The sequence below is a fragment of the Primulina eburnea genome, chromosome 2, assembly GCF_022965805.1.
Source record: "Primulina eburnea isolate SZY01 chromosome 2, ASM2296580v1, whole genome shotgun sequence".
NCBI classification, from domain to species: domain Eukaryota; kingdom Viridiplantae; phylum Streptophyta; class Magnoliopsida; order Lamiales; family Gesneriaceae; genus Primulina; species Primulina eburnea.
In genome coordinates, this window is record NC_133102.1 from 23,433,814 (window position 1) to 23,453,631 (window position 19,818).

The following is a 19,818-nucleotide window of genomic DNA, read 5'->3' on the forward strand; positions in this document are numbered from 1 at the left end:
GAATTAATTTAATTTAGTCTCCAATAATGTTTATGAAAATCACAATTTTCAACTACATTATTCACTTGGCCAAATTTTAATCTTAGGAACACTTCCATAAATTAAAATTTATATTTCTCTCTTAGAAGTCATACTTCTATTTTTCTTAACGCTTATAAACACATTTATAAGCCGTTCAACACATTGAACTATTTTACTTCTCATCGGGATTTACCAAGCAAGTACTTGTGTGGCCCTCAATGGTTCATTGATACAACTAGCCGTTGGTTCACATCTCTATGTGATTCGGACTAAACATGTCCTTATTCGAGCATACCCCAATTGCTCCATTCTTACTTATCAACTCCTTGATAGTAAGAACGTCAGAACTCAAGTCTGATAGTACCCAACCAATCACGTTAAACGCCTAGCAGCATCGCTTACGTGATTCCCTAGGTATCACATGATAGTGCCTGCAAGAACCATTCAATTATGGTTAGCGTACAGTACGGTCCCTTCAACTCATATATCCCGACCGATTCGACAACTATTGGTTTATCGAGAGTTGTCAATGAATCGATACTATGTGTCATGTCGTGGTTGCATCGATGGTGTAATCTATGAAACCCCTTTCATAATTACCACCATACTCTGATCAGAGATTTCAACCCACACATACATGAAAAAACACATAGGATATCCATACCCGTAGTTAAGCGGTGAATCCCCGACTACAATGCATCGACTCCTATATGTTTCGCCGTAACACCCAATCTTGCCACCTAATGACCCCATAAGAGTCGGTAAACAAGTCAAAGTGAAACGCTAGCACATAGAGTCTCAATGTTGTCTCGGGTCATAAGGACTAATGGTGTACAACCATAAACCAGGACTTTTCCACTCGATAAGTGAGAACCACTTGGAAAGTCCTTTTATGGAGGGTTGTTCAGTGCACTCTACCAGGAGCACCTATCTGCATGCTCGGACATCACAATGTCCCCTACCAATGAAACATGGTACTCACATCGCAGATACTAGTCTCTAACTCGAGCGGCCTTTATCCTTCTTAGTGGCGGCTGAATCGACTAGGAACGGTTTAGAATATACAGTATTACAAATATGAGTTTCATGATACTCATCATATGAGCATCTCATATTCTTTCTACTATTTGTATATTCAAGGGCTTTATCTATGCAGCTAGCATGGGTATAAAGATAAAGATGCGCCAAATTAATAAATTCAAATATTATTAAAATAAAGATCGTTTATACAAAGAGTTTCATCGTGAACAGTCGGCCAACACTTGGCTCGACGTGCACCTACTCTAACATTGACATCGTGCACTTGCGATTATTTCGAGCCTGAATTTTTATTTATTTTTATTGGAGATTTTACTGTGCAAGTTTTGCTCGATCAAGTTTTTGGCGCCGTTGCCGGGGATTGAAATTGACAAATTTTTCTTTTTGTTATTTTCTTAGTTAATTTAATTTTTTTTAGTTATTTATTTTATTTTATTCCTGCGTGATCTACCGTTTTCTATTTTCTTTTTGCAGGAAATTTTCTTGTGCAATACTTTGAGATGTTTCATCGAAAAGTATTCACAAGATTTGCCCAACAACGCGGAGAGCCTTTTTACGCAGCATGGGAGAGATTCGATTATTTAGCAAACAATTTCCTGTATCATGATTTTTCTAACTATTCTCTTCTTAAATTTTTCCTTAATGGTTTGGATGCACTAACACGAAGATGGGTGATCGACGGAGCACTAACAACAGGCAGTCCACTATTTTGCCGAGATGATGAGAAAATGATACTTTTGTTGGGTGATATGGCGGACTTTGACTACCATAGATATTGGGATCTTTCACCACAGTGTTGGAGACATCAATACACACAAGATCATTACCCAGAGTTTATAGACCAACCATTTGAGTTTCAAAATGATGAGAGAGATAGCCATGAACTGATCACGACTCAACTAGAAGATACCGTGGATAGGTATGTGGCACTGACTGAGGCAGCTATAGAAAATTAAATTAATTCTCTGCGCAACCTTGAGGAGCAAATAGAGAATATCAAGAAATCCATCTTTCAGAGTCGCCGAGAACATGAAGTGAAGCGAGATACTCAACCGGTGATCGATCCGGTTTGGTTTGATGATGATGACTCAAACAACCAAGATAGTGAGAATGAGTTGGATAAGACTGAAAATCTAGAGTTGTTTGATCCTTCGCTGGTAAATGAGCCTCAGTCGGAAGAGATTTTTGAAGAATTTTCTGATAAAGGAGTGCCGACACTATTTTTCTCATCTCATGCCGATTATTCAGAGTTGTGTGTTGTTGAGGTGACGAGCTTAATGTGCCTATATCTAGCCAGACTTGAGGGCATTTGGAATCCAGACCCAGATGTGGTGTCATATGGCACTTACTTTGGGCATCAGCCGCTCTTTGATAAGGACTTCGGAGGGTCAAGCTGACGACTAGAAATCAGGCGCTACTTGGGAGGCAACCCAAGCGTTTTATATTTTAGTTATTTATTTTCATTTTAGTTGTTGCATTGAGTCCCGGTTTCGTGGTTATTTGATTTTTCTCAATTTCTTTTGTGCCAGGTGAGCATACTGGAGGACGTGGGAGATTGATGGCCTTAGGAGCTCGTACAATAGGAGATGATTGATGTCTACAACTACTACAATATAATCAACCAGGGGAGTTTTATTTTATTTTTATTAAATTATTAATTATTAATAATTTCTTTTTTATGCATGCATTTAGTTGTTTGGTTGTATCTATCTATTTAATTTTTCTATGTCGTCTAGTGCAATGGGGACATTGCACGACTTTAGTATGAGGGGGTGGGGTAGGTATTTTCTTTTAGTTATTTGGTATCATTTAAAAAAAAATAAATAATAATAAAAAAAAAAAAATTGGATGATGAAATTTGGCCAATGATGAATGCGAATTGATGATAAACATGCTCATTGATCTTGTTTCTTCATTAAGTTTTAGACACCCCTGTTGTTGAAGCATGAAATTTTTGCTTGAATGTTGAACATTTTTAAACACATGTTGTAACTAGTGAATTTTGTGAATAGTAGTGCAATTTTGAATTTTTGTGGGGAATTTGAGAAGCATGAGGTGTGAGTTGAACTTGAGTGCATGTCTATGAAATGAGTTACTAACCAGTGGCACAATAATGAATTAGACAATTTTTTTTATGGATTTGAATATGGAGTACATGGTGAAAATTGTGCACTTAAAAAAAAAAAAAAAAAAGGGAGATGTAAGGTGAGGGGGAGCCAAATAAAAGAATGAAATCCTATTCCTAGGCTAAAAAGTTGGAGATGTAAGGAGACGAGGAATGTCGGATAAAAAAAAATCTGACAAGTGCATAATGAAAATGAGCTGTGTATTCCCGTCTTTTAATCAATTGACTATACTCTGATAATAAGTGAATCCTAATGTGCAAATATGAAGTCCTAATTAGTTGTACTTACTGGTTAGCAATGAGTGGAGACTGGAGCATGAAAGCGAACTTGCATTTAACATGTAAATCGAGTTATCTTGCAAATTTCAGGAATGAATCTACTTGAAAGACACGATACTGGAAACAACATTGCACTCACACACGTTCACGTTCAACGCATAAAAATTAGTGTGGAAATTTCAAGGGGTGTGCGATGACTTGTGTTGTACATTGATCAATGGAAAATATACTTAAGATTTGTTGATGCATGAGTTGAGCCATTACATATCATTGAATTAGTTTTCATTTTTTTTTATTTATTTGATTTTTGTTTTTGTTTTTAGTTTTTGTTGTGTCTTGTCACCTATTTTGCTCGAGGGCGAGCAAAAGGTTAGTATGAGGGGGTTGATAGGACTCGTTTTTACGTGTTTTTAGTGTTAGTTTTGAGTCGCATTCATGCATCATATTAGTTTGTTTTAGTTTAATTTAGCATTCATTTAGCATTATTTAGCATTTGGCTGATCTCGTGTATTTTGTGGTTGTTTTGTAGGAATTGGACCAAAAAGGGGGATTTTATATGCAGAGCAGCGAGAATGCCTCGCTAGGGCGGTCGAAAGTGACCGCCCCAGCGAGCATTTTAATCCAGCCGAGGAGTATTTGCGCGAACCTCTCGCTAGGGCGGTCAAAAGTGACCGCCCCAGTGAGACCAAAGACGCGGCCATGGATTTTTATTCGAGAACCACTCGCCCCAGCGGTCAAAAGTGGCCGCCCTAGCGAGCGACGAAATCCGAGAAGATTTGTTTCCAAATTTTATGGACTCTATAAAACCACCTAACCTAATACACGAGAGGAGGCACCGCGATTTGGAAGGGAGAGCACTGTAGCAGGCGATAGCTCAACGGAACCGGAACAAGAACTCAACAGCGTTTTCTCTTTACTCTTTTATTGTAGTTAGGATTTAGGGGATCCGACCCCGAACCGTTGTTTGATTATTTAATTCTCGACTTTTGATTCATTCTTGATTGTGCTATTATTTTACATTGAATTGTTAAAGCCTAGCTAACTTTAATAATATCTAATATTGTGGGTGAGTTCGAGAGAATAACTTGCGATAGGAACAAGTAGCATAATCCGTGGATCTACAATTTACATAGAGATATGAAGTTGGATACACGTTGGTAGTCATAGTCCAGTAGAGCGAAAACTAAGGGATTTCATAGATCGACATGCAATTCACCGTTAGTAAATAATAAAAGAGATTTTATTATTCTTTCGTGTAGAATTAGTTTAGCATAGCTCGAGAGAGTATGTTAATTGCTTAGGAAATCCTGTCAAAGCGTAAATCAGTGTCGATATTAATTAATTAAATTAACGACGGGTAGGTGAACCGAGATCCTAACACTCGCTTATTTATTATTTTAGTTTATATTATTTTTAATGTGTTTGTTTCAATTTAGTGTTTTAGTATTAATTTAGTTAATAAGTAATTCAATTGTCGTTTTAATTAATTAAAGAATTTAATTTAAAGTAAATTTGTCTAATCAATCTCTGTGGGATCGATACTCGTACTCTTATACGTTTTACTATAACTTGACAACGTGCACTTGCGATTATTTCGAGCCTGAATTTTTATTTATTTTTATTGGAGATTTTACTGTGCAAGTTTTGCTCGATCAATTCTCCAAACTGGACTGTGTTCTGAATCATCTGAATTATAGCTGCTTTGATTTCGAACTGGTTTGCTCGCACCATAGGCCTCACAATGCTGGGGCGTGCTCCATCCAAAGAAGGTTGGGCATACTCCAGCATCGGTATGCGGCGTGGTATCTCAACTTGTCTATTTTCACGCTATTCCTCCTCACGTTCTTGCTCGTGTCTCTCCATCAGTTCTTTAAGTCTCTGTTCTTGTCTTCGCCTGCGGAAAGTTCTTTCAATTTCAGGATCAAACTCAAGCTCCACGTCAAGTGACTTTGGCATGCACTAGACAAGATATCTGGAATAAAATATGGGGTGTTAGCTCAAGGGAAATAAAGTAATGCTAAAGAAAATAACTAAAAATAAAATTGTAGATTAACAGTCCCCGGAAACGGCGCCAAAAACTTGATCGAGCAAAACTTGCACTATGGAATCCTCAATAAAAATATGATTTTGTATGCTCAAAATTAATCGCAAGTGCACGATGTCAAGTAATAGTATAATGTATGTGAGTATGAGTATCGTTCCACTGAGGATTGTATTTAACTATTATTCTTTTCAGTTATGAGATCTTGAGCAACGAAAATTTGATTGAGTGATTAATACTACTATGCTCAAAGAAAGATACAAATAAAAATGATTTAATAAGTAATGAATGAGAATTAATATCTAAGTGTTGAGTAAAATTTAATGAGAAATGAATTTGTTGGGAATTTCGGTTCACCTACCCCTCGTTAATTAATTAATTCGTTCTAGTGATTATATGCTTCCGACAGGATTTCCTATTCAATTGAACACACTCTCTCGAGCTATGCCAAACTAATTCGACTCAATGAAGTAATTAAATGTCTTTAATTATTTATTAAGAGTGAATCGCATTTCGATTTATGAAATCCCCTAGTTTTCGACCCTAAGGACTATGACTATCGGCGCGTATCCAATTTCATATATCTATGTAAATTGTTGATCCACGGATTATACTACTCGTTCTGTTGGAAACCAAATTTCGGAGTTTGACAAACTAAAGAAACTAACTGAATTATGAGACCACTGAATATGCGAAAGACGCGACTTATTACTTAACAACTGAAACCAGCTGAACTAATGAAGAAAACTAATCAGTTGGAAATCGATCAGTTAATATACTCAGCCGCATAAGTTTCAATTAAAACATATCTCAACTGAATGTTTCTCGGCAAAGAACAACCGAAAAAAAGACATAGTAGACAGCAGCTGAATATGGAAAGTCTCACCTCAATCATTACAGCATAGAACAACGTATTTGGCTATTGCAATTAAGACGCCGTATTACAATCAATGAAGAGAACATTGCCCAAGGAATGATGAAGTGGCAATCAACGGATACTAGAATTCAAATGCATATCAAAGTTATCGTTGAAAGAGAAGTTTATAAATATGACTGAAGAACAGCAGAAGAAAGTAGAGACGATCACTCAATCTTAAACTTGCTGTTACTCTGTCAAAATCTTAGCTCATTCTTATTTGAATTATTCGTAGCAATCAAGGCTACAATTTGAGCTTACTAGCACTCTCTAAAAGTTGTTAGATTCAATAGTGCTAAGATCAGTTACGCACTGAGAATATTGTGTAGAACTAAGAGTTTCGTTTTGGCAGTAGTAAGTCCAAACTGAAGTGGGTCTGTACAAGTGTTGTACTCGATCAAAGCCTTTTAGTAAATATCCTATCCTTGTGATAGAAGGGGTGACGTAGGAGTAATTGAATTCTCCGAACATCCAGAAACAACTCTTGCATATTTCTTTCAGTTTCGTATTCTATCTTTCAGTCAGTTACTTTCCGCAACTACTCTAGTTTAACTGATTGTTATTGACCAACAAGATTCCGAGATTCAGTTTGTCACCAAACTGAACTCAAATATTATTAAAGAACAATTTTAATTGTAAGTGTTTATTCAACCCCCCTTCTAAACACTCTTGTTACGACAACCGATCCTATCAAGTGGTATCAGAGCAGTTGAATCTTGTTCTTGAATACTTCTGATCTATAAATCTGCTAGCATGACTTCATTCAATAAAATCCCTATGTTCTCAAGAGAAGATTTCGATGACTGGAAAATCAAAATGCAGGCTCACTTAGCTGTACAAGATGATGACATGTGGTATGTCATAACAGACGGACCCATGAAGATTCTAAAAGCAAATACAGCAATTGCCATAACTGAAGGGGCACCACAGAGAATTCAAAAGCCCAGAGAAGAGTGGACAACTGAGGACAAAATAAAAGCCAATCTTGACAATGTGGCCAAAGACACTCTATACAATATTCAGTCGTATCCAATTTCATATGTCTATGTAAATTGTAGATCCACGGATTATACTACTCGTTCTGTTGGAAACCAAATTTCGGAGTTTGACAAACTAAAGAAACTAACTGAATTATGAGACAACTGAATATGCGAAAGACGCGACTAATTACTTAACAACTGAAACCAGCTGAACTAATGAAGAAAACTGATCAGTTGGAAACCGATCAGTTAATATACTCAGCCGCATAAGTTTCAATTAAAACATATCTCAACTGAATGTTTCTCGGCAAAGAACAACCGAAAAAAAGACATAGTAGACAGCAGCTGAATATGGAAAGTCTCACCTCAATCATTACAGCATAGAACAACGTATTTCGGCTATTGCAATTAAGACGCCGTATTACAATCAATGAAGAGAACATTGCCCAAGGAATGATGAAGTGGCAATCAACGGATACTAGAATTCAAATGCATATCAAAGTTACCGTTGAAAGAGAAGTTTATAAATATGACTGAAGAACAGCAGAAGAAAGTAGAGACGATCACTCAATCTTAAACTTGCTGTTACTCTGTCAAAATCTTAGCTCATTCTTATTTGAATTATTCGTAGCAATCAAGGCTACAATTTGAGCTTACTAGCACTCTCTAAAAGTTGTTAGATTCAATAGTGCTAAGATCAGTTACGCACTGAGAATATTGTGTAGAACTAAGAGTTTCGTTTTGGCAGTAGTAAGTCCAAACTGAAGTGGGTCTGTACAAGTGTTGTACTCGATCAAAGCCTTTTAGTAAATATCCTATCCTTGTGATAGAAGGGGTGACGTAGGAGTAATTGAATTCTCCGAACATCCAGAAACAACTCTTGCATATTTCTTTCAGTTTCGTATTCTATCTTTCAGTCAGTTACTTTCCGCAACTACTCTAGTTTAACTGATTGTTATTGACCAACAAGATTCCGAGATTCAGTTTGTCACCAAACTGAACTCAAATATTATTAAAGAACAATTTAATTGTAAGTGTTTATTCAACCCCCCCTTCTAAACACTCTTGTTACGACAACTGATCCTATCAAGTGGTATCAGAGCAGTTGAATCTTGTTCTTGAATACTTCTGATCTATAAATCTGCTAGCATGACTTCATTCAATAAAATCCCTATGTTCTCAAGAGAAGATTTCGATGACTGGAAAATCAAAATGCAGGCTCACTTAGCTGTACAAGATGATGACATGTGGTATGTCATAACAGACGGACCCATGAAGATTCTAAAAGCAAATACAGCAATTGCCATAACTGAAGGGGCACCACAGAGAATTCAAAAGCCCAGAGAAGAGTGGACAACTGAGGACAAAATAAAAGCCAATCTTGACAATGTGGCCAAAGACACTCTATACAATACATTGGACAAAGCAACCTTCAACAAAATAAAGATGTGTAAAACAACAAAAGAAATTTGGGAAAAGTTGATTCAGTTATATGAAGGAAATGACCAAACAAAAAAAAAAATAAACTCTCTGTTGCTATTCAGAAATTTGACAATATCAGAATGAAGGTTGGAGAATCAATGAATGAGTATGATGAAAGGGTGAGCAGTATTGTCAATGAACTAAATGCACTTGGAAAAGTGTATACTAACAAAGAGGTTGCAGTAAAAGTGATGAGAGGCCTTCCAAAGGAATGGGATGTCAAAACTATGGCTATGAGAGAGTCTAAAGACTTGAACCAGATCAAACTTCATGATCTATTTGCTGATTTAAAGGCTTATGAATTTGAATTGCAGAACAGAGAAGGAGAACAATCTACTCCTACAGCTACAACTGCTCTAGCAGCTGTCAGAACTGAACCAACTGGTTCAGCCGAGAAATCTGCTGATCATTTAAGCAATGATGCTATGTGATTATTCATCAAAAGGTTTGGGAGGGCCATGAGAAAGAACCAAGGAAACTTTCAGAAGCAATACCAGAGAAATAATTCCAAAGAAGAAACAAATGCTTGCTACAATTGTGGCAAAACAGGTCATTACATTGCTGACTGTCCTAAACCTAAAAAGGACAGTTAAGGATCAACTGACAGAAGAAAGAAATCACATGAGCATAAGAGAAGACCCAGAGATGATAAGAAAACCTACAGAAAGAAATATGAGGTTCTATTAGCTGAAGAGAACAAATCCAAATGGGCAGAAACTGATAGTGACGAAGCAGAATCAGAAAGCTCATATAGCTCAAGTGATGAAGAGGAAGTCAAATGTCTAATGGCCAATGATACTGAAGCAGAATCTACAAGTCAACAGGTATTTGATTTTAGTTCAACTGACTTTACACGAGAAGAACTCATTTTAACATTGCATGAAATGGTAAATGAGTACCAGAAACTTGCATCATCATTTGAGGAAATAAAGTCAAAGCAAAATGATCCCATGGACAATAAAATCAAAACTGTTGAATCAGTTTATGAGTTGAGTCTAAAAAAGGAGATCGCTGAGCTAAGAGAAGAAAGAAACAAAGATAAGTCATTAATGCAAAAGTTAATGCTTGAAAACTCAGAACAATCTAAGCTCATTTAATCTTGGAATAAGTCATCAGCTGCATTGAATGAAATGCAAAATTCACAAAAATCAGTTTTTGATAAATCTGGATTAGGACTCAATACTCAAGGTGAAACATTTCCAAGAGATACTCAACCCGAACAGAACATGGACAAAGGGAAATACATTAAATTTGTCAAATCAACAGTAGAACAAGAAAAATTTAAGCCTAGCAAACTGAATGAACAACCTATTGAGAATAGGTATAAGGCCAGAAGACATGGAGTTGGTTACAGTTCAAAAATTTCTACTGACTCAGAAAGTCATACATCAAAAAGATTTAGCAAGAACTATTCAAATAACTATTCAAATTATTATAACCGCAAACCAGTCCAGAAAAGATACAGACTAAACAATCAGTTGAACCAAGCTAAAATGCATACTGTGTCATCTGTATACCGCACACCTAACACACAGAAGCCGAGAAAAATAATTTGGAACACGGCTATTGGAAAGTCAGTTAGACTAATCCAAGTATGAGTTCCAAAGGGACTAATAAGTTTTGGACCCAAATAGATATGGGTACCAAATCATATTATGTGTGTGCTTGCAGGTAACAGGTACAGATAAAAATTCAATATGGTATTTGGACAGCGGTTGCTCATGACATATGACAGGAGATGAAAGTATGCTATCTCAACTGACCAAATATAGTGGTCCAAACATCAGTTTCAGAGATAATTCCAAAGGTAAAACCGTAGGTAAGGGTAAGCTTATCCATGGTAACTTTACTAGTAAAGATGTTTTATTAGTAGAGAATCTGAAGTATAATTTGATTAGCATCAATCAGTTATGTGAAAATGGATTCTCGGTACAATTTGATAAAAATTCATGCTCAGTTAAAACATCAACTGATGAAATCATACTAACTGGCAAACGATGTGGAAACACATATAAAGTTAGTTGAAATGATCAGCCTTATGCACCAGTTTGCTTTATTGCTTCAAAATCATCTCAAAACTTGTTGTGGCATAAAAGGTTATATCATTTAAACTTTAAATCCATTGCCTATCTGAGTAAACATGAACTTGTAACTGGTTTGCCCAAAATAAATTTTTCAAAAGAAAAACTTTGCTCAGCATGTCAGCATGGAAAACAAGTACGATCTTCTTTCAAAAACAAGGGCTGTAAATCTTCATCCCGATGCTTAGAACTATTGCACATGGATCTCTTCGGTCCAATACCAGTCATGAGCTTAAGGGGAAAGAAATACACCTTGGTGGTCGTAGATGATTTTTCAAGATTTACTTGGGTTATCTTTCTCAAATCCAAAGACCATATGGTTGCACAACTGATTAAACTCTTCAAAAGACTTTTAAATGAAAAATCAGTTGGGATTGATCGAATCAGATCTGATCGAGGAACTGAATTCATCAATAAAACACTTTCAAGCTTTCTAGAAAATGCTGGAATCAAGCATGAGCTCTCAGCAGCAAGAACTCCTCAGCAAACGGTGTAGCTGAGAGAAGAAATCGGACCCTTAAATAAGCTGCTAGAACAATGCTTGCTGATTCTGGTATTTCTCAAAGATTTTGGGCAGAGGCAGTAAACACTGCGTGTTATACTCAGAACAGATCAATGATTAATAAGAATCATATGAAAACACCATATGAGATTTGGCATGGAAGAAAAAGTATAATCACTTATTTCAAAATATTCGGCTGCAGATGTTTTATTCATGATAATGGTAAAAATTATTTAAAAGCATTTGATGCCAAATCTGCCGAAGGAATATTCCTTGGATATTCATCAGTTAGTATAGCTTATAGAGTCTTTAATAAGAAAACTTTAAATGTTGAAGAATCTGCGCATGTTGACTTTGATGAAACTACACTAAATGATAAGCAAACTGATCAAGTTGAGCTAGCTGACTGATTTACAGATATCAGTTTGGAAGATGATGACAAAGATGAAAGTCATAATAATCAAAACATCTTTCAAACACTCGAACCAGAGATATCGGACCAATTAAATGAGCAGAAAGTCAATGCTGACAATCAGTTATTAAAGCAAAATGACAACATTCAAATACGAGCTAACGAGGCACCAACTGAAGCTGAAAACTGCATTCAGTTACCAACTGAAGAAGTTGCTTATGCAACAAATGCCGAGTACAGATGGAGAAAATCACATCCACCAGAATTGGTAATAGGAAATCCATATGATCCAGTAAAAACTCGCAATCAAATGTTAAATTTATTTATTCATTCAGCCTTTGTCTCACAACTGGAACCAAAGAAAATTGATGAAGCTCTTGCTGATCTTAACTGGGTAAATGCTATGCAAGAAGAGCTGAATCAGTTCACTCACAGTAACGTCTGGAACTTAGTTCCAAGACCAACTTCAAAAACCATTATAGGTACAAAATGGGTGTACATGAATAAACTGAACGAGGACGGTTCAGTTATACGCAACAAAGCAAGACTAGTAGCACAAGGATATAGGCAAGAAGAAGGAATTGACTATGATGAGACGTATGCTCCAGTTGCAAGATTGGAAGCAATCAGAATATTTCTTGCTTATGCATATCACAAAAACTTCAAAGTTTACCAGATGGATGTGGAGAGTGCATTCCTAAACGGTCAGTTACAAGAAGAAGTATATGTTGAACAACCTCCAGGTTTTGTAAACCACAAACTTCCTGATCATGTATACTATTTGAACAAAGCATTATATGGTCTTAAACAATCTCCAAGGGCTTGGTACGAAACTCTTTCAAAATTCCTAACTGATCATGACTTTTCAGTCGGATCAGTTGATAAGACCTTGTTCAAATTTACTAAAAATAATCACATTCTATTAGTTCAAATTTATGTTGATGATATAATATTTGGGTCAACTAACCCCAAATTGTGCGAAAAGTTTGCTAAGTTAATGCAGGACAAGTTTGAAATGAGCATGATGGGTGAAATGACATTCTTTCTTGGACTGCAAGTGAAGCAACTGGAAACTGGTGTATTCATTAGTCAAACAAAATATACAAAGGAGTTGCTAAAGAAATTTGGTATGGAATCATGTTCAGCTGCAACTACTCCCATGAGCTCATCAGTTAAACTAGACACTGACGAAGGGGGACTATCAGTGGAGGCGACATTATATAGAGGGTTAATAGGTTCATTGTTGTACCTAACAGCCAGTCATCCTGATATTGTTTTTGCTGTCTGTATGTGTGCCAGATTTCAAGCAAATCCTAAGCAATCACATTTCTCAGCTGCTAAAAGAATTATGAGATATCTTAAGGACACGTAAAATGTTGTGCTATGGTATTCCAAAGACTCCACCTTCAATTTAGTTGGATATTCAGATGCAGATTATGCAGGATGTAAGCTTGATCGCAAAAGTACAAGTGGATCTTGTCAGTTCTTAGGAGACAGACTGATCTCTTGGTTCAGCAAGAAGGAAACATCCATAGCTACCTCAACAACAGAAGCAGAATATCTTGCTGCTGGTAGCTGTTGTGCACAACTGATCTGGATTCAGCAACAACTGAATGATTATGGAGTAACGTCAACTGAATCGCCCATATTTTGTGATAATACCAGCACAATTGCTATCACTTACAATCCAGTTCTTCACTCAAGGACCAAGCATATTGATGTCAGGCATCGCTTCATTAGGGATCATGCTTTAATGAAGGATATTCGACTGGAATACATTTCAACTGAACAACAAGCAGCTGATATCTTCACAAAACCATTACCCGAGGCTAAGTTTTCTTACTTCCGAAATATTCTTGGGTTAATTGATCTATCATAAACTTATTATTAATACTGTCTTTCTTATAAAATCATTTCTCACAACTGACTACTTTCCGTCAACTAATGTCAGTTATCATATGTCAGTTTGTTATAAACCTTCTGTTAACATTAATTTGATTGCAGAAAAATAAAGTAAGATAGCACTGAGTCAATCAAATTTTACATTTGAATAAAAACGATGCCAAGTTACACTACTCAGTTCAGATCCAACAAAATTCTTCCAGTCATTCAACCAATGGGTAAGTTCATGGATCCGTAATTTTATGAAAGATTCAGAATTTGCAAGCTTATCCAGTCGATGCCACTCTGTCCAGAGCATTGTATGAAGCAGAGCTTGATCTTCGATCAGTTCTGTAACTTGATAAACATTAAACACGTCTCGATACTTTCTAGCTCTTGCTCTTTGTGCACGAGTAGTAGGTAAACGATTATGGTATACAAAATGAAGATCATGTATCTTGTACCATACAGACATGACCTTCATCAAAACTTTCTCCTCAATGCTTCTCTTTAACTCCTCTAAATGCGGACGCATCTCTTCAGTTACGCGATTTTGAGTACCACTACAAGCATCGGATATATCTGAATCTGCCATAATTTTATTGATATTATCTCACAATTCATTTCTATCGTCTTACTTATAGACATGTGACATTAAATGGCGAAGAAGTTGAAAAGACTAAAGCCAACCGAAACGTCATCGCAATTACCCAGGCTTTTTCTTCACCCGTTATTTATTATCAGTTGATACTAGTTTAACAATTATTATATTTTTACCTTCAACAAATATTAGAGTATCGTTTCATAATTATTAATTTTTAACTGATTTCAGTCAGAAGTCAATTAATATCAGTTTATCTGATCAGTTAGTAATCAACTCATTATTTGCAGGAAAAAGAAAAACAGAGTTCAAACAAGAAAAATATTTCATTACTTATAAATGTTGGTCAGGATTACATCATCATACTTCTCCTCCACAACAATTATCCAAAATTTCAACCAAACAGATAGAGAAGAAGGAGCAGTCATGAGAAAGCTGTGAGAATGAGCTATGCGCCTCAGGATCTTCAATTCCTTGCGGAGCATCAGCTGATACATGTGACCTTCCTTGAAGACGTCCACCCACACAGCAATATTCAAGTTCTTTCGCATTTGCTTCAGTTCTGCCACCAACTCAGGAGTAGTGGCCTCCCCAGAATTGTACAACAGCTCAAGCTCCTGCAATCGCTCCCAGTAATGCAGACTTTCATAGAAGACTTCATCTTCTATCTCGGCCTTCCTGGCCTCCAGAGAGAAAGGAGAAAGACTTGAGCCACTCGTATCAGACATGTTTCTTATCTTGAATATTTTGGATGATATGTCTGAAACTGACTGAGCCACTTCTATTTATAGCCAAGAAGTTATGGAAGCTGAAGGGCCGCGATCATTTATCATATAATAAATTTTTTTAAAAAAAGCTTTAAATTTATTTTTACATCGTCATTTTAAATGTTTTATGCACCAATTTAGGGGGAATATTAATTTTAAAAGGTTAACTGAGAAGACAATTGTTTGTAATTTCTCAACTGAAATGAATCAGTTTCCCAACTAATCGTTTAGTTGGATTGTTTACAAATCTTCTCACGTACGTTAACTAATTAAAATTTATTATATTCTAAATCAATTGACGTGACTGCAGATTGACGACGTGGCTTATTTTAAAACCGCTAACCTTTATACACACGATTACAGCACACGTACACTTATTTTTATTCAAAATTTTCATGGACTGACACGTGTCCAGAATTTGAACAGTCACGTACAAATGTACTAAACCCGCTTCAATTCAGTTCTTCTCCTTCACGCATACAATCAGTTCTAAGAGCATACCAATTTCCGAAGCTTATTTTCTACGAATTTCAGATCATCTTACCTTCCGAAATGGCTAATCAGATCCCTGCTCACATGATGAATGCCATGGAAATCGATTTTGACTCAGTTTTATCAATTCAAGAAGCTGATATCAAAAATGTCTTTCTGAAGATTGAATCTGCTGGGCTTAGAATGTTTTTGGGACAATCTTCACAAGAAATATACTCGAAGGAAGTGAATGAATTCTATCTGAAAGGGTATGTTACTGGTGAAGGAAATATCTCTGTCACTATCAATGATCAGTTGCTGATCTTATCTGAAGAAAACTTTGGAGAAATGTTTTCCTTGCCAACTGATGGATATGTCAATTTCTCTGAAGTTAAAACATCAGATATTGAGGAAATGCAATCCTCATTATCTGCTGATGGGCGGAAAATCAAACTCTCCGACCCAAAGAAAGAACTGAAACCAGAAATTCAGTTATTGGCTGATATTGTAGCAAAGGGAATTTTAGCTAAAGCTGGCTCATATGCAGCTCTCACTCTTGAAAAATTCCAGGTGATGACAATCATCATGGGTGAGAAGAAAGTCAACTGGAGGTACATTATTTTCAGCATTCTAAAGAATATGCTTAAATCAACAAAACAGTCCATGGGGTTTGCTATTCCAATCAGTTATATTCTGAAACTCAAAGGACTGGTAGCTAACAATGCCGAAAAATCTTCAAAATTTAAGATATTCACTGCCAAGAATATCTTTCCACCAAAGACCAAGTTGGATCCCTCGCCTAACAATTCGTAAAAGTCAAGAAGGAGATTGGGATGCAGCAAGCTGCTCCTAAATCAGTCAAGAAAGCCAAGACGCTGGCCCAACTGAAGGCTACAAAGCGAAAACTGATTCTCAGTGAATCAGATTCTGAGAAAACTCCCTCTCCCTAACTTATCAAGAAACCAAGGACACAAAGAACCAAACCAATACCAGCAGTGGAACCAACCATTACTGAGAAACTGTCTCAGTCAGCTGCTGAAAAGCCGATTCAGGCTATCCCATTGCAAGTCATCCCTCCTGATGATTCAGTTCCAACTGAAAAGATACCCACTAGAGTAAAAGATCACTTCACTCGTGTAAATCAACCCACTATTTTACCTCAGGCTAGACAGCAAGGCGTCACATTGAAGGAACCAGTGGAGTCTACAAAATCTGGCTTACAAATTCCTCATATTCTAACCACGGAGAAGGGAAAAGGCAAGCTTGAGGAGGAGCCAAGGCCATCTCACGCCATTCAAACTCATATCGATCTAATTTGGGAAGAGGTAAATACATTTGCCACATCAAAACTCACATTTTTTTATCGTTGGAAAAGCTTCAGGACCGAAGTTTTTGCCAAGAAACTGAAGCACAAATCCCAACTGAAGACGTTTATTAAACTGGAAAAGATAGTTTTGAGAGTAGTTAAAGCTTCTACCATTATTCAAGCACTGGAAAGGAGACAATATTTATTTGATCAAATACGGGCTATTCAACTGACTAAGATGGTTAAAAGTTGAAAGAAAACTACAACCCCACAGGGCCAACTGCATATCAAGATAGAGCTGTGTTCACTCAACTGGATGCAGATCTTAGTGGCCTACAGAGGGAAATAAGGTTTTGGGAAGAAGATCAAGAACTTGTTCTTCCAGAAAAATCTTCAGGAACAGAGGAATACAAACCTTCATCGTCTCAGCAGAATGAATATTCTGAAGAACTCATTGCTGACAAATCAGTCAAGGAGATTCCACAAACAACAGCCGAGGATCAACATCTGTATTCTAAGGCCTAACTGACTTTCGACAATATCGATGAAATCATTCAGTCAGTTGCTCAGGAAGCTCAAACTGAAGCACAAAATTTTGAATCAGTTGATCCTCTGACTGAACAAACAGAACAAGAAGTTCTGATTACATCTGACGACCCAGGTCAAACTTTTATCGCCGAAGAACATGTTCAAACTTTTGTTGATGAAGAACATGTTCAATTCTCTGATAATGCAGAACAAGCTCAATTTTTTGTTACTCCAGAAACAGTTCAGCGAGTAACATCTGAAACTGAAGAGCAAACTGAAGTGCTCACTCAGAACCAAGAGGAAACACTTACTGAATCCGTGGAAGAGTAGTTGCCTAATGTTGAAAACCTTCAAACTGAAGAACCACCCCAAGTTTCAGCCGTTGATCAAACAGAAGAACAAGCCATGATTCTCCAATAGCAGTTACCACAGATAACCCTGTTATTCTAGAACAAAGTGTTTCTGATGCTCAGAATCAACCTTCTTCCTCTCAAGGTAAAGAAGAGATAGTTGATCGCACTATGATAATTTTCACTCCACCAGAACAAGTGCCACATCAGGAAGATATAGGAGTCATGTCTCCTGAAATCTCAAATTCAGAAGCATTGTTTGACGAAATCAACACCATTAAGACAAATATGAATCAAATAATGGATGCCTTCAAATCCATTCAGTCAACCCAATTCTATCATTCTGTAAAGCTGAATGGATCCGAAGATTTTGTTGTTGCAAAGCTGAAGAATATTCAAGAAGTTGTAACTGAACTCTCAGTTGCCATAGAACACAAGCAGAACAAAGCTACAACTGCTGCTCTTTTCGTTACTCAAGATGTGATCAACCAACGAGTTGAAAGACTAGAAACATCTGTTGCAAACAAAATAGACTCACTGCAAACCTCAATTCTTACTGCCATTTCCAGTATCTCAGCTGATGTCGGCATCTTATCTACTGAAGTTCGACAATTATCTATTCACATGGCTCAGTTTGACAAAAAGGGAGAAGATAGTCAGAATAAACATTGAAGAGCAGTTAGCAGTTTAGTAGTTTGTTTTGAGACAGTTTTTGTTAAGAAGCAGTCTATAAGAGTTCAATCCTTCAGTTACTAAATGCTTAGTTTTGTCAAACACCAAAAAGGGGGAAATTGTTGGAAACCAAATTTCGGAGTTTGACAAACTAAAGAAACTAACTGAATTATGAGACAACTGAATATGCGAAAGACGCGACTGATTACTTAACAACTGAAACCAGCTGAACTAATCAAGAAAACTGATCAGTTGGAAACCGATCAGTTAATATACTCAGCCGCATAAGTTTCAGTTCAAACATATCTCAACTGAATGTTTCTCGGCAAAGAACAACCGACAAAAAGACATAGTAGACAACAGCTGAATATGGAAAGTCTCATCTCAATCATTACAGCATAGAACAACGTATTTCGGCTATTGCAATTAAGACGCCGTATTACAATCAATGAAGAGAACATTGCTCAAGGAATGATGAAGTGGCAATCAACGGATACTAGAATTCAAATGCATATCAAAGTTACCGTTGAAAGAGAAGTTTATAAATATGACTGAAGAACAGCAGAAGAAAGTAGAGACGATCACTCAATATTAAACTTGCTGTTACTCTGTCAAAATCTTAGCTCATTCTTATTTGAATTATTCGTAGCAATCAAGGCTACAATTTGAGCTTACTAGCACTCTCTAAAAGTTGTTAGATTCAATAGTGCTAAGATCTGTTACGCACTGAGAATATTGTGTAGAACTAAGAGTTTCAGTTTTGGCAGTAGTTAGTCCAAACTGAAGTGGGTCTGTACAAGTGTTGTACTCGATCAAAGCCTTTTAGTAAATATCATATCCTTGTGATAGAAGGGGTGACGTAGGAGTAATTGAATTCTCCGAACATCCAGAAACAACTCTTGCATATTTCTTTCAGTTTCGTATTCTATCTTTCAGTCAGTTACTTTCCGCAACTACTCTAGTTTAACTGATTGTTATTGACAAACAAGATTCCGAGATTCAGTTTGTCACCAAACTGAACTCAAATATTTTTAAAGAACAATTTTAATTGTAAGTGTTTATTCAACCCCCCTTCTAAACACTCTTGTTACGACAACCGATCCTATCACGTTCCTATCACAAGTTATTCTCTCGAACTCACTCGCAATATAAGGACGTTTTTAAAGTTAGCTACGCTCTAACAACACAATAAAACAATAGTATAATCAAGAATAACGCAACAATCGAATATAAATTAATTCAAATCAAAGTTTGGGGTAGGCTCCCCTTAAATCCCAACAAATATTAAGGGTTTGGCTACTAAAATTCCTTAGTGAAATCAGCAAAACAATGTTTAAAGATGAAAACTAAATTAGAAATACTAGA